Here is a 15,379-nt window from a genome sequence, read left to right on the forward strand (position 1 = left end):
TTGGCTGAAAAAACGATAGGGGGGTTTACTTACACTTTAACTCAGGTTACTGTGTGTTCATAATCTCCATAGCCAATGAGGGCTCTATAATGCCTTAACATCAAGGAAGGTCTGTACCAGCCAGAACCTGAAGATGCTTTCACCCAATCTTTATCTCCTTTCGGCTTCACTGCTGGTTTCCTGCTCATGCGCCAAACACACTACGCTTTCTGAATGGCCCGGAAGTGGGGGGGGGGAGGAGGATTGGGGTCCAAACTTCTGCGTAATCTTACCACAGCGAGATCTCTCGGAAGTGGGGATGGGTACTTGTCAAAAACAGGTACCCGCTCCGACCCCCCTGAAAGGTGCCAAATGTGGGACCGGAGGGGGGGGGGAGGCAGATAAATGGCGCTCCCACTTTTGGGTGGAACTCCGCTTTAAATAACATTTAAGTGTATTTCTACTGTTTATAGACCATAGTTTCTGCTTATTTGCTAGGCATCTTGCTTGATATATCTGTCAGTCTTGTATTGTATTCCTAATATTGTAATAGTTTTGTATGTACAGCATTTTTGTTTAGTAAAAGCACATTTATACACTGCAGAGGTCTGGGCTTCCTTGCTTATACCGCAAAGTAATCTTACTAGATAGTCGCATGTGAAACAAAGGCTTACTACTCATCCTAGTTAACCACATCAATACTGGCCACTTTCACCCCCTTCCTTCCCAGACCAATTTTCAGTGCTCTCACACTTTCAATGACAGTCATGCAATGCTGTACCCAAAATACATTTTTAGCATTTTGTTCGCAACAAATAGAGCTTTCTTTTCATGGTATTTATTCACCACTCTGTTTTTAATTTTTTGCGATATAAGTGAAAAAAAGAGCGGAAATTTGGAAAAAAAAACAATATTTTCTTCTTTCTATTTTAAAAGAAATCCAATAAAATCGAATTTTGTCATAAATTTAAGCCAAAATGTATTCTGCTACATGTCTTTGGTAAAAAACAAAATCCTGTTAATTGTATAACAATTGGTTTGTGTGATCACGGACATATGTACGCAGGTGATCATGTACAGATGTGCGCAGGTGATCACGCACATGTGTGCAGATAATCATTGGGACATGTGATTTTACTGTTAAATCTGTGGTGGGTAACTATATGGGAACATGTGTCTTGGGGACTTGTGTGTTTTACACTGGTGATCAGTGTGTAAAAAGCTGTAAAAAAACAGCTCATACTCACTGATCACCAGCCTGGCTGCAGCGATCTCTCCTCACCGTCAACTTCTGTGTGAGGAGAGGAGAGCCGATTGCCTATCAACCGGCTCTCTGTTTATATCACATGGCTGCTGTGATTGGACACGGCTGTCATGTGATCAGGAGGGCCAATCACAGAGCCCTCCTTCTGATCAGAGATGCGCCGTGTCCGGGTGACACGAGCGCATCGTATCGTGGCGATGCGTGGCCACGCGCGCGCGAGATTCTTCTGAGGGACTAAATGCAAAACTTATTTTTGTTTTAGTTTTGGATAGAGTGGCGAGAGATTATAACACCTGTCAGGTTTTTATTGCTGTCTAAGTCCTAGTTAGGTAGATCCCCCTCCCCCCCGCCTGCCCACTCTATTTGTCCTGTCTACCATTATCATCAAAAGTGAAAAAAAATCCCACATTTTGGATGTCCCCAGAAAAGTAATAGAGGGGAAATTTTCCAATGGAGATACTAGTTCTGGTGACCTGGGGGTCCCAAAGGAATTTGTAGGGCCTGTTTGGCTATGCGTGCGACAATAAGTGAAGGGAAATCTACCCAATGGGACACAGGTGGCAAAAAAACTGACAAGGTTTATAACCTTTCCTTCCAAAAATGGAAAAAAAAGACTTGCCTACAGTTCTACTTTACTTTCTTGGACTACGGAATGATTAGTCTCTGTGTTGTGGAGAATAGAATAGGGGGAAGGTCTGAGTAGTTTAGCAGAGCTGATACCACTCAGTTTACAAAAATGCTGTGTTGTCAGCCCTCAACAGCAATTAGGAGCAGAGCATGCACTTTAGGGGTAAACATCCACTATAAATAACAGTTTTATTGTGATTTAATGATTCGCATGCAGAAGCAAAAAGAACAGCGCCCTCTTCTGTATGTGAATATTCTAAAACTCTGCTCTCCGGTATCGTGGTACGTCGTTTCAAAAGACTGCAAGGTATTTGGAAGCCCTGGCACATTCTTTGTTCATCAAATGAATGGTTGGGTCTTATATATGATTGTTGGGTATTAGCTGTGATTATGGGGTATTAGATATGAGTCCTACAGTAGCTGTTATAAAAGAGTGACATACAGTATGTGTCTATGGAATATGCCCCTGTGGCTTTTGGATTAACATGTTATTTAGCTGTAAAACAAGCATTAAAGGTATTAGACAAGGTGTTACATGTAGTACTTATCTAGGTTAAATTGTGTAAAACAAGATATTGTAATTCAGGAGTATGAGTAACCGGGGAAGAGAAAACACTCATTTACACAGAGACAAATGCACTCATACACACCCATTATATGAACACAGGAAGATTGAATAAAAAGTAATTCCTCTGTCATCTAGTCCTGAATAGGTAAGAATATTTTAATACATTAAACAGAAATAATTAGAAAAATATGTTCTTTATGTATTTTCATTTTTCTACATAGTTACCCGATACCTGGATACATTTTTGTCAGTGATAAACAAGTTGACAGAAGTAGAAGTCCACAGTGATTCAGCAACAATGTCCTCACAGCATTTTCAGCAGATTCATTACATACAGTAAATAGTACATTTAATTTAGGTTAATTTAGGTATTCTTTTAAAAGCAGAAATAAAACAGTATTAAACTCAAAACCAAAAATGTTATATAATACAGTTTTTTTTTCCCTCTGTATTTCTCTGGTGATTTAGCCTGTAACACACCAACTGTATTAGAGTGCCCCCACTCTGGAGGAATGAGCACAAGGGGCCCCTTTGGACAGTAGCATTGTCAGACTGGTGGAGGGTAGTGTTAGATGTACAGTACTAGCAGATTTACATACACTAACAAATTGAAGTCAAACCCCAGCTAACACTTTATAAGCATGTAGCACCCTCTAGTGTGCTAGAAGTGTATAGAGATTGTTAGAGTAGGTAAACCAACCGAAATTGACCAAGCCAGGGAACTGAACTTGTTCCACCACTATTGAGGGATTGAACCCGGGGAAGGATTTATGTGCTCTGCCTGTTTTTAGTACTGCAGCATTGAGTGCCATTGTCAATCACAACCAGAGGCCTGTCAAGTTATTGCTACCTGCTTACCCAGTTGCCCCAACTACGGCTGGGACAGGCACTTGTGCTAAAGCCTACAATTCAGTAATTACTGTACTTTACCATGTGCTGTCACCAGTGGCAACCGGTTGTGCCCATGGATTACAAATATGTCCAGCGACCTACAAATGCTGCACATCTTAAACGTTTGCTTCAAACTCCTGCTTTAAACAATAAAGTGTGCCTGGAGATGTCTACTGTTGCCTGGGTGATCGGGGTAAGCCAACAGGTGCCTGTGGGCTGGGACTGTGCTAAAAATGTTCCTTTCAGTGAGACATGGGCTACAATTTTTATTGTTACTTTTCCAGTTGTTGCTGGTAGCAATTTGCTTTCAGTGGCTCGGGCACAGTCAGTGCCGAGCGACATGCCCAGACAAGTCCTGCTAGTTACAGTGTGCCTGCCAACTTCCGTTAGTCTAGCAAGGGGTTACAGCAGCATGCAGAGGAAGAGGCCTGCCTATGCATTTCACAGATGCCAGCCAGTCTGGAAGCGAGGGGCGGTGACACGCCCTAGAGGAGACCCAGCATTCCCTGCTAGCAGACACCACAAGCCTGAGGAGCAAGATAGCGGAGTGTGATTTTGTGTTTCCAGCATTGACTTTTTTACCTGATCTACAGGAGCAGACACTGGTGGACACCGGTGTCCGGTTGGAGCATCGCAGGGGATTTGCCCTCGGGATGATTGAGGGGACCCAGCAACTGTGCCTGCTATGTCCAGAATGCCAGATACTGACCACTGTGTTCAGTGCATTTGTCCGGTGCAGTCTTTACGAACCTCTCACTCGGCTTGCATCCAGCCAGCAGGAGCCACAATACTACAATGTGGACCTGCAGTCAGGACTGTGTCGCATGTAGCAGAGGAAGTCCCGGCAGGCTGGAGCGGGCCTGGAATCTTCACTGAATGACGGGGTGGAGTCTGAGCCTGGTGACTCCCCTGCGAACATCAGCGACATAAGGGAAGAGGAGTCTGTCGTGGCCTGCCACCTGGTCGGGGATCTGGTCACTGTAAGTACTGCCCAGCAGGAACCAGTAAATGTCCCTGAATTGCTGGCTGCTTCTATGTTCCTTGCTAGCCCCACCTGGAAGGAGCCAGTGCAGTAGGGAGAGGTGCCCTCAGGTGAGCCTGGAGGGGAAGGTGGGGACAGGGCCATAGATTAGGGTTCCCCCACACTGCAAGCGGAGTTCAGGTCCCTGGATGAGATAGCAGATTGATTTTGACGCTGCTTGATATGAAAAAGTATTATAATGCATAATTATACAAAAAAGCGGCGTACACCAGAGGACATGACCGTTCTCTTTCTGAGCTTGAGCATTTACCTGTTTTTGTTCTTGAATACCCAATATCTTCTCTGTTCATCGGATTTCACACTGTAGTCATGCTCCCTTGTGGTCTGATTTATTGACTTTATCTGGACTTTTAGCCCTCTATGGTCTATTGGTAACATTTGACCTGTGGGGTGGATCAATAGCTGTATTTCCAACTGGCAGTGTTTGGAGAGATTTTACTGCTTGAATATTCGCACATCCCCTGAGGAAGCATTTCTGCGAAACATATCGGGATAATGTGCAATAAGATATTTTCATCCAGTATACTCAATTATATAGACCATCACTGCATTGTATTACACTATATTGCTATTGTCTGCATATATGACATTTTTAACCTCGAGTCAAATATTTAAATAAAACCTTTTTTGTATAATTATGCATTATAATATTTTTTCATATCAAGCACCGTCAAAATCCCTCTGCTTTCTCCATTATATTTTTAAATTTTTGGGATGTGGTGCCTATTCTTATGGGTGCTTATTCTGTTTAGTTGAACCAAACCTATTTTTTATAGCAGATTGATTGTACCACAGCAGCTCGGAGAAGGAATGGGAGATAGGAGGTTCCCAGGTCCATGAAATCCAGTCCAGGGTGGTAGATGTTCTATATCTGGCTATGGGAACTGAAAAAGCTGCAGCAAGCCCCATCAGCAGCAGGCAACTTTTCTTGAACAGACCCTCCACCACCCAGACCAGAGCAGCTGAATTCAGGCAGTGGGTCATGAGGTCCCATGATGCTTGCGTCAAGCCAGGAAAAAGGGAAGCCAAGAAAACTGCCCAGGTTTTCCAGGTTCCAGCGGGAATTCAGCACAAAGTTACTCTGGAGTGGGGTCTGGACTACCCTCATCTCCCTCCTGACACTATGAACAACATGGAGATCTCCCAGGGAGAGTGGATGACCTAGTGTGGGAGTACTTTCACATCCCTAAGCCTTTGTGGGTGCCAGAGTGTGAGCAGACCTGGGCCCGATTTGATGACATTCAGAAAGAATGGAGGCTGGGGAGAGCAATCTACAAAGACAGAGTGGTGGTCGTGAAAGCAGGACAACCTGCAAGAAGCCACTCTGTCTCCATTAGGGAGGAAGGGGGTGGTAGGGGGAGACTACTGGACCTGCATGTCTACGTGTGAGGGACTGTTGGCGTGTACAGCTCACCATTGGAAATGCAACATGGACTGCTGTGAAGGTTGATGTCTGTAGGACTGAGGCCAGCCTGCCACCCTGATCAGAGCCAGTTGGATGGATGTTCCGGCTGATGAACTCTGGATGAGGTCAAAGTTCTCCCTTTAACTCTTTAGGGAGCCTGATAGTCCAGGGAGGGGCCCCTCCCACCAGGATCGCCAAAGAAAACTTTTTCACTTTTTGTGCTGTGTTTTTCTTCCCTTCTGTTTGTTTCTGTCAGCAGGTCAATAACTCCCTCCTGACAGAACAAAAGAGAGAAAATGTGTTTTGAAGTGATGCATGAGAAGTTTGATGTTAATGTTTCTGTCAGCAGACCAATAACCTCCTCCTGACAGAAAATAATGCAAATGTGTAGTTGCTAGAGGTAGGATGTTGTGTTTATTTTGTTCTTCCTGCTACAGGGTTCCAGTATGAATGGCTGTCTACTCTGGATGGAGTCAAGAAATCCTGCGGGCAGAGGGCCTCTCTTTAGGGGTGGGGTACTCTGGCTAATGTACAGTGTTTATGTGGTTGCCATTAGCTACAGGAAGTAGTTAGGATGTGAATACTGTGATGTATATATGTGAATACAAACAAATGTCTCTCTGTTTTTTTTATACTATTTATTTGTGAATAGCCCTCTCCCAGTTTGTTCCCTTCCCCTTTTCCAAACGATTTTTAATGAGATGCCCTTGGTCCTGGGTCCAGGAGCCATTTTTTTGAACATTTCCAAGCTAAGGGACTGGCTGGACATTAGGTGGGGAGGGGGTGAGTGTAGCACCCTCTAGTGTTCTAGAAGTGTATAGAGGTTGTTAGAGTAGGTACATTTCAGGTTTGGTTGGCAGCCAAGCCTGTTTGTTTTGATCTGGGTTGGGAGTGACTCAGGCACAGCTGAGTGACTCACAGGCAGCATCACTGAGGCCACCTACTTCTTTCCAGAACATGCTGGAATCTTCTGGAAGGGAAGGAGGTGAGGTAAGGTGGAGCTACCTGGAGTATTTTGAGGTGCCCTGACCAATCCCCAACCTGGATTGGCAGGGGGCAGGCCTCCTTAAATACTCAGGGTCAGCCCAGCTGGGGAGGAGTTGTTCGGGTGGAAGCTGAAGCTGGAGTGCTAGGCTGCCGTGGCCCTTCAGGGAGCTCCCCAGTCTGGGGGGGGGTGGCCTTGTGCCTGGGCTCGGGTGTGGACAGGACCCTCTCAAAACACACGGAGGTATACTGGACAGGTGGCACAGGAGAGGATGGCAGGAGAGCACAGCCAGGCAAATCTCCAGGAGGAACTACAGTTGCAGCCAGGAGGGCTGGTGAGTGACACACAGTCTGAAATGACTGGGGAGTCATGCCTGAGAGAACTGAGAGATTGCAGTCTGGGATGGATGCAGAGCCAGTGGAGTGGACTGTGGTGGCACAGGCAGTGGAGAGAGACAGCTGCAGCCAGGAGGGCTGGCAGGGCCTGAGGAGGTGGTACTGAGATCACTAGCCACGTGGACAGCTAGCATTGGACTACCTATATTTTTTCAACAACATAGTGGACTTCAGACCACTATCCACTGAAAAAGGGTCACAGGAGTGCAAAAATTGCACTCCTGTGACTCAGAAGAGATGCCCAGCCTAAAAAGCTCAGGCTGGACTTCTCCTTTAAACATTGGGAAAAACATAGAAATTTGGACTGTATGGGGAATGCAGTAGGGTGGTAAGATTGAGCCTTTCATTTTTATAATAACAAACTTACTTACCTGCGCTGTGTAATGGTTTTGAACAGAGTAGCCCAGATCCTGACGGGCACACTGATGAGGTGGTACTGATAAGGTGGCACTGATATGTAGAATTGATGGGCACTGATAGGCGGCACTGATGGGCACTGCTGATCACATGGTAAGGAGCCTCCATCAGAGGCTCCTTATTACGATCAGAGATGCAGTGTGTCAGAGTGACACACAGCACCACTTATCGCCTCCGTGCAGGCGCACGCCGGTATGTTTTCCTGCTGCACGTCATATGACGCCCAGTCAGGATAACTGAACCACTGCCCTGCCGTCATTCTGCTTTAGGCTGAGCGGGAAGTGGTTAAAAAAAAAACCTGTGCTGATCAAATACCACCAAAAGAAAGCTCTATTTGTGTGATGACAATGATATAAAATTTGCTTGGGTACAGCTTTGCATGACCACACAATTACCAGTTAAATTAGCACCGTGCTAATTGGCAAAAAATGGCCTGGTCATGAAGGGTGTAAAACCTTCCGGAGATGAAGTGGTTAAGCTTTGACAATAACACCTTGAAGCTGATTGGTTTCTATGCAGAGCTGCGCCAGTGCACACTTCTGCACTCACTACCACTGCACTCACGTGCCCAACCCCACTCTCTTTCAGTGATGTACATTTCTTTGTTTGCCATCAGTGCACTAATGTGCACAGACCATATTTATTGGATATAAGGTGTTCTCTGATTGGACAAGGGGTGCATGAATGTCATGATCCCCCTTTGTCCAATCATAGAACGCCATATAATATTTAAGAATACAAGCCATTTTATGAATGAAGGAGCTCCAGAGTGAGCAACGCACTATGATTGCTGTTTTTCAGCTCTGACTGTCAGGTTCAGCACTTACATCGCTGTCTGGGGGTGCATGAACAGTTTTCAGGAATGAAGCAGCAACCACATCATTAGAGGTACATCAGAAGTACTTAGCTAATGCCCCCATATTGTTTTTGCCCAGAGTTTAGTCTTCATTCATTTAGAATGGAATTTCTCCTCATGACATTGTGCTTAGCCCTCATGGGTTTAGTTAAACTGCTGGATTTAATTTACCAACTTAAAAAATTGTGACATCGGATTTGAAAGAACTCACTATTTTATCCAATTTATCTCTGAAGCTTCTGTCACAGACAAAGAGACATTTGCAAGAACCTTTAAAGACAAGGCCAGCCACCACCCTCTAATTTACAGAGCATCAGGTATTCCAGGAAAAGCTGATTTTACAGGTAACATAGTTGTTTAAAATGAAACCGGGCATGAATTATAGAATGGGCTTGGCTAAGAGAGCTATGAAACTTGTCCTTTTCTGGCAAGTAGTACATGGAAACTGGAGAATGCCTACCTAAGTGCTCCATCATATCAATAATACAGCAGCTTTTTAAATAATGAATTCTCTGGCTGGCCGGTTAACGAGCGTCTGGCTGGAGGCCACTCAGGAAGAGCGTAGCAGTGAGTAGCTGGACCTGACCCTGTATTCTGATAAGGCCATAGGGTCAGTGATTCTCTTCAAGTTCAATGATGTGGTACAACTCAAGCCCTCCTAGACATAGTCTGGCTACCTATCCAAACTACTGGGAAAGAAAAAAATAAAATAAACCCACAAAAACAATTTACCTGTCAGCAAGCCGAACACTTTTTTTTTTGTATCTATTAAATGTCTGTCTGTTATTCCTTGTCCTCCAGCACTGTCTTGCTATATGGATTGTGCACTGTTGTGGCCCACAGTTGTTGCTGACCAATTCATTGTCTGCTGCCTTTCTAATTCAGAAAAGTTGAAACTACAGCCTTGTTTAAAGCACAATAAGGGGAAATATAGATGATGCATTTTATGATCACCAGCTCTAAAAATGAAAATTTTATACTCGCCTCTCCGTATATTTCCTTTTCTGGTGCATCTTCATGGCAATGAGTTATGGTTCCGCCTCCACCTGATAGGACTGGTTAACTATAAATCAAAGACAGGCCTGGTTCGCAGCATTCTCTGTAACTCTCACAATTTGTGTGGGAATCTATATACTGCCATAAGGATGCACCAGGAAAGGAAAATTACACAAAGGTTAGTATACAATTTTACGTTTTCCTGGCGTATCATGGCAGCATACAGTGGGAACTGACTCGCCATATGGGAGGGTGCAAAAATGTTTTTGTAACGATCAGTAGCGTAAGTATGCACAACAAATTTTCCAAATTTTACTGTCGTAAGGTGGGTCAGGTTCACCTAATAAAATGTAATGAAGGTGTCCTGGAAGGACCATATTCCTGACTTGCCAATAACCTCAGGAGAAAATGTAACAAGGTAACATCACCATACACTAATCGAAATCTAAAGCGACAATATATCTGCAAATGAATCAAATAACAAATGATATACACACATATACCAGTTGCATCTAATACATAAATATGAAATGTGCAAATAAAATGCGACCGGAGGGGAATGACCATCTGAGCTGAGCGTGATTTCCCTAGTTTTGGGTAGGCACTTGGAACATGTGAGTGAAATGTTTATAACTTTTCATAAAGCATGTTGATACGTTTTTACACTAGGGGATCCTCCTTTCATCTTTTACATTGGACAGTATGACTTGTGAAATGGGAGAGATTGGGTTTATTTGCTGGTTTATCATTTTACCAGCTGATTGATCTGGTGAGTTGGATTTAGTGAGAGTGGTTAAGGACTCACACTGTGGTGGAGCACTTTGGTGGGAATTCATCATTATAATAGATATTTTTTTGAACACTATTACTATTATTGTTTTTTGAACACTATTGTTTCTTCACATTTTCTAATATTTATCATTTTATTTTCATTTTTGTTGTCTATGGACTACTATATAAGCACTTGAGCAATGGTATTGTAGATTTTGCATATTTGCAAAAAAAAAAAAAATTGTTATGTATTAGATGCAACTGTTATAAGTGTGTATATGATTTATTATTTGATTCACTTGCAGATATATTGATATATTGGCACTTTAGATTTAGATTGGTGTGTGGACTTGCGCTACTCTTTCAATAATAACCTCAGGAGACACTCAGCACTGCTCTGTCCACAGAGCTTGCACTGCCCTGGCTGAATGTGCTCTTACATCTTCGGAACAGGAAGGTCTTGTGAAGAGTAGACTCTTTTAATTGTCTAATAATCTAAGATCTACCTTAAAGGCAGAACCTATTTAGAAAATAAATAATGAACCTTTACAACCCCTTTAAGCCATGCTGGAAACCAAGCACAGATTTCAGCTTTCCTGAATGAAAAGGTAGATGCCAAGCAGGCTTTTAGAGTTGGATCAAGATCCAGGGGATGTGGTTCTCTTGCTTCACCAAAGAAAGATGGTAAATTGACTTCTTGGTTAAAGTGAAAGGAGACACCTTAGGGATAAAAGTGGTCTGAGGGTTTTAGGACTATTCTGTCAGGGTAGAATGTTAGGTGAGTCTCGTTGAGTACGAAGCCTGCAGCTCTGCCACCCTTTCTGACTGCAGCGGAGCATGCACAACAAGGGGATTCTCGGCTGAAAGCCCGACAGACGCTGGACCCTGCCAGGATGAAATCTCTCGCGCGCATGCGTGGGAGTGATGATTTTGCGCCTCCGGCCACTCACAGCGCCGGAGCCGCGATACCTGGAAGAAACGCAGAGGGAACATGTCGGCTCCCTCAGCGTGGATCGGGCCAGATGTCAGGGCCTCGTTCTAAGGTTATTATTTCATAATGAGCTAGTATGCGGTGCATACTAGCTCATTATGCCTTTTCCTTTGCAGGTGGCAAAAAAAAACCACACACATTAGCGGGTATACAACCGCTTTAAACCCCTGTAAGTGTGAACAAAGCTGAACTTTGAATCCTATATATATATATATATATATATATATATATATATATATATATATGTGAACATAGGCCCCTGTCCAGCCCTGGTTGTAAGAACTGTAGAACCCTGTCTAGTTTTGGTGATAAAGGACTCCAGCTTTTGCTGCGTGAGATCTGCAAATTTTACCCATATTCTCTGTTAAGTTTTATTCATGGAGACCTCTCTGGCTTGACACAAGGTAGCCACTACCTGCAATGACCACCCTTGACTTGGTAGCCTCCGCTTCTCAACTTCCAAGCCATCAAAGTAGTCTTTTGGGGAAAAACAGGCCATGAGAGTGCAGATCCATTGTCACTGGCAGAGGCAGTGGTGACTCAATGCTCAACTGTAGGAGAAACATACGCCGGAGCCTCCTCTGCCAAAATGGTATAATCACAATTATCGATAATGGAAGTTCCACTGACAGCAAAAGAATTCTACCCTTCCACTGCTATCTAGACACAAGACAACTCTAGTTCCTTTTAAAAAAAAAATGGTCAATTAACCACTTAACAACCGCCCTATAGCCGAATGACGGCTACAGGGCGGTTTCGTAACTCTGGGAGGCCGTCATATGACGTCCTCCCAGAATTCCGCTCTCGCGAGCCCCCTGGGGCGCGCACTCGAGAGCATCCGTGACCGCTCATAGCGGCCGTTTACCACGTGATCGCTCCGTCAAATGACGGAGTGATCACTTGTAAACAAACCGGCGTCATGTTATGACGCTGGTTCCTCCCTCCCCCTCTCTGTACCGATCGGAACAGCGGAGGGGGAAGAGATTGGTGTCAGCAGCGATGTGGGCTGCATCTGCAGTGCCCACATCGCTGCTCACCGAAAATTGACCCCTCAATTCCCTGCCAATACCCTGCCATTACTCTGCATTACTCTGCATTACTCTGCAATACCCTGCAACACTCTGCAACACTCTGCATTACTCTGCAATACTCTGCATTACTCTGCATTACTCTGCAATACTCTGCAATACTCTGCAATACCCTGCAACACTCTGCATTACTCTGCAATACTCTGCATTACTCTGCAATACTCTGCAATACTCTGCATTACCCTGCAATACCCTGCAATACTCTGCAATACCCTGCAATACCCTGCAATACTCTGCAATACCCTGCAACACCCGCCAATACCCTGCAATGCTCTGCAACACTCTGCAATGCTCTGCAACACCCACCAATACCCTGCAACACTCTGCAATGCTCTGCAACACCCGCCAATACCGTGCAATGCTCTGCAACACCCTCCAATATCCTGCAATGCTCTGCAATGCAATACTCTGCAACGCCATACTCTGAGATACCCAGCCATACTCTGCGATACCCAGCCATAGTCGGTGATACCCTGCAATACCCAGCCATAGACACCCCCCCTCCCGCCGCCCTCCGGTGCTTCTACCGACTCGCCAATACGATCAAATCCAGAATCTTTTTTTTTTTTTTTTTTCAGGCTTCCCAGCTTAGAGGTGAGATGCGGGGTCTTATTGACCCCATATCTCACTGTAAAGAGGACCTGTCATGCCATATTCCTATTACAAGGGATGTTTACATTCCTTGTAATAGGAATAAAAGTGATCAAAAAATTTATTTTTGGGGAAAAAAATTTCAAACTAAAATAAATAAAGTAAAATGAACAATAACATTTTTTTTTTTAAAGCGCCCCTGTCCCCATGTGCTCGCATGCAGAAGCGAACGCATACGTAAGTCCCGCCCACATATGAAAACGGTGTTCAAACCACACATGTGAGGTATCGCTGCGAACGTTAGAGCGAGAGCAATAATTCTAGCCCTAGACCTCCTCTGTAACTCAAAACATAAAACCAGAAAAAAAAATTTAATCGTCGCCTATGGGGATTTTTAAGTAGCGACGTTTGGCCCCATTCCACGAGCCTGTGCAAGTTTGAAGAGTGACATGTTAGGTATCGATTTACTCGATGTAACTTCATCTTTCACATTATGCAAAAATTGGGCTAACTTTACTGTGTTTTTTTTTTTTTTTTTAAGCACAAAACAGTTTTTTTTCCAAAAAAAGCATTCGAAAAATTGCTGCGCAAATACCGTGCGAGATAAAAAGTTGCAACGACCACCATTGTATTCTCCAGGGTGTTTGCTAAAAAAACATATATAATGTTTTGGGATTCTATGTAATTTTCTAGCAAATAAATTATGATTTTTACATGTGGGAGAGAAATGTCAGAATTGTCCTGGGTGCTCCAGAACGCCTGATGGCGCTCCCTGCATGTTGGGCCTTTGTATGTGGCCACACTGTGTAAAAGTCTCACACATGTGGTATCGCCGTACTCGGGAGTAATATCAGAATGTGTTTTGGGGTGTAATTTGTGGTAGGCATATGCTGTGTGAGAAATAAACTGATAATATGACAATTTTGTGAAAAAAAAAAAAAAAGTAAAAAAAATCTTGATTTTGCAAAGAATTGTGGGAAAAAATGACAACTTCAAAAAACTCATCATGCCTCTTACTAAATACCTTGGAATGTCTTCTTTCCAAAAAGGGGTCATTTGGGGGGTATTTGTACTTTTCTGGCATGTTAGGGTCTCAAGAATTCAAATAGGCCATCAGTACTTCAGGTGTGATCAATAGTGATGGACGAACTTCCGACGGGACGTTTCGCGAAAGCGAAATGCGAACGGACCCAAACGTTCGCGAAACCGAACGTTCGCCGCGGGCCCCATTGACTTCAATGGGAGGCGAACTTTGCAAACCTTCATGTCGAATTTGCGGCCACGTGGTAATTATTAGGGGGTAAAACGTAGTCCCACCATCTGGACAATGACATAATACATGTATGAGGTGAATTTGGGATCGATAACTACAAGCATTTTTATTTTATTTGGGAAATTGTTCTAACAATTCAGGACTATGGAGCTAATGAAGGCAATGGAGGAGAGGGAAGGTCAGGGACCAGGGTAGGCAAAGAAGAGGGTGCAGGAGATGATCACCAGCAGCGTGACATACCGGAATGACACATGCACCGTGATAGAGGCATCTGACAGCAGCACCGTAATACAGAGCACTGACAGCAGCACCGTGACATACAGCGCTGACAGCAGCACCGTGACATACAGCGCTGACAGCAGCACCGTGACATACAGCGCTGACAGCAGCACCGTGACATACAGCGCTGACAGCAGCACCGTGACATACAGCGCTGACAGCAGCACCGTGACATACAGCGCTGACAGCAGCACCGTGACATACAGCACTGACAGCAGCACCGTAAGCAGCCCCAGGAGGAAGTCAGCACAGCACAGGGATGGTGTGATCCCCTCATAATAAGAACCCCCAGGAGGAAGTCAGCACAGCACAGGGATAGTGTGATCCCTTCATAATAAGAACCCCCAGGAGGAAGTCAGCACAGCACAGGGATATCATAAGCAGCCCCAGTAGAAATATGACACCGCTCAACCTCTTCAAAGAGGAGGGTAGGGGCATATAGTACGGTGTGCTTTTTTGGGTCAAGGAAGTGAGCAGACTGTACGTCAGTCCCTATACCGCTGAAGGACTGCTGCAGTATAGGGCAGCGGTCAGCAGTGGTGCACGTCAACCCTATCTATTGTGGACCTATAGCGGTCCTTACAGAACAGCAGACTGTACCGCACTCAAGCCTATGTACCGTAGCACCCTATACCAAGTTACCAGTCCTTATAAGAACTTTTGTGGACCAAGCAGGTTGTGTATTAGTGTTTAGCAGACTGTACGTCAGTCCCTATACCGCTGAAGGACTGCTGCAGTATAGGGCAGCGGTCAGCAGTGGTGCACGTCAACCCTATCTATTGTGGACCGATAGCGGTCCTTACAGAACAGCAGACTGTACCGCACTCAAGCCTATGTACCGTAGCACCCTATACCAAGTTACCAGTCCTTATAAGAACTTTTGTGGACCAAGCAGGTTGTGTATTAGTGTTTAGCAGACTGTACGTCAGTCCCTATACCGCTGAAGGACTGCTGCAGTATA

The sequence above is a fragment of the Lithobates pipiens genome, unplaced genomic scaffold (genome assembly GCF_037356315.1).
Source record: "Lithobates pipiens isolate NorthernLeopardFrog02 unplaced genomic scaffold, aLitPip1_a1.2 Scaffold_27, whole genome shotgun sequence".
Lineage (NCBI taxonomy): Eukaryota > Metazoa > Chordata > Amphibia > Anura > Ranidae > Lithobates > Lithobates pipiens.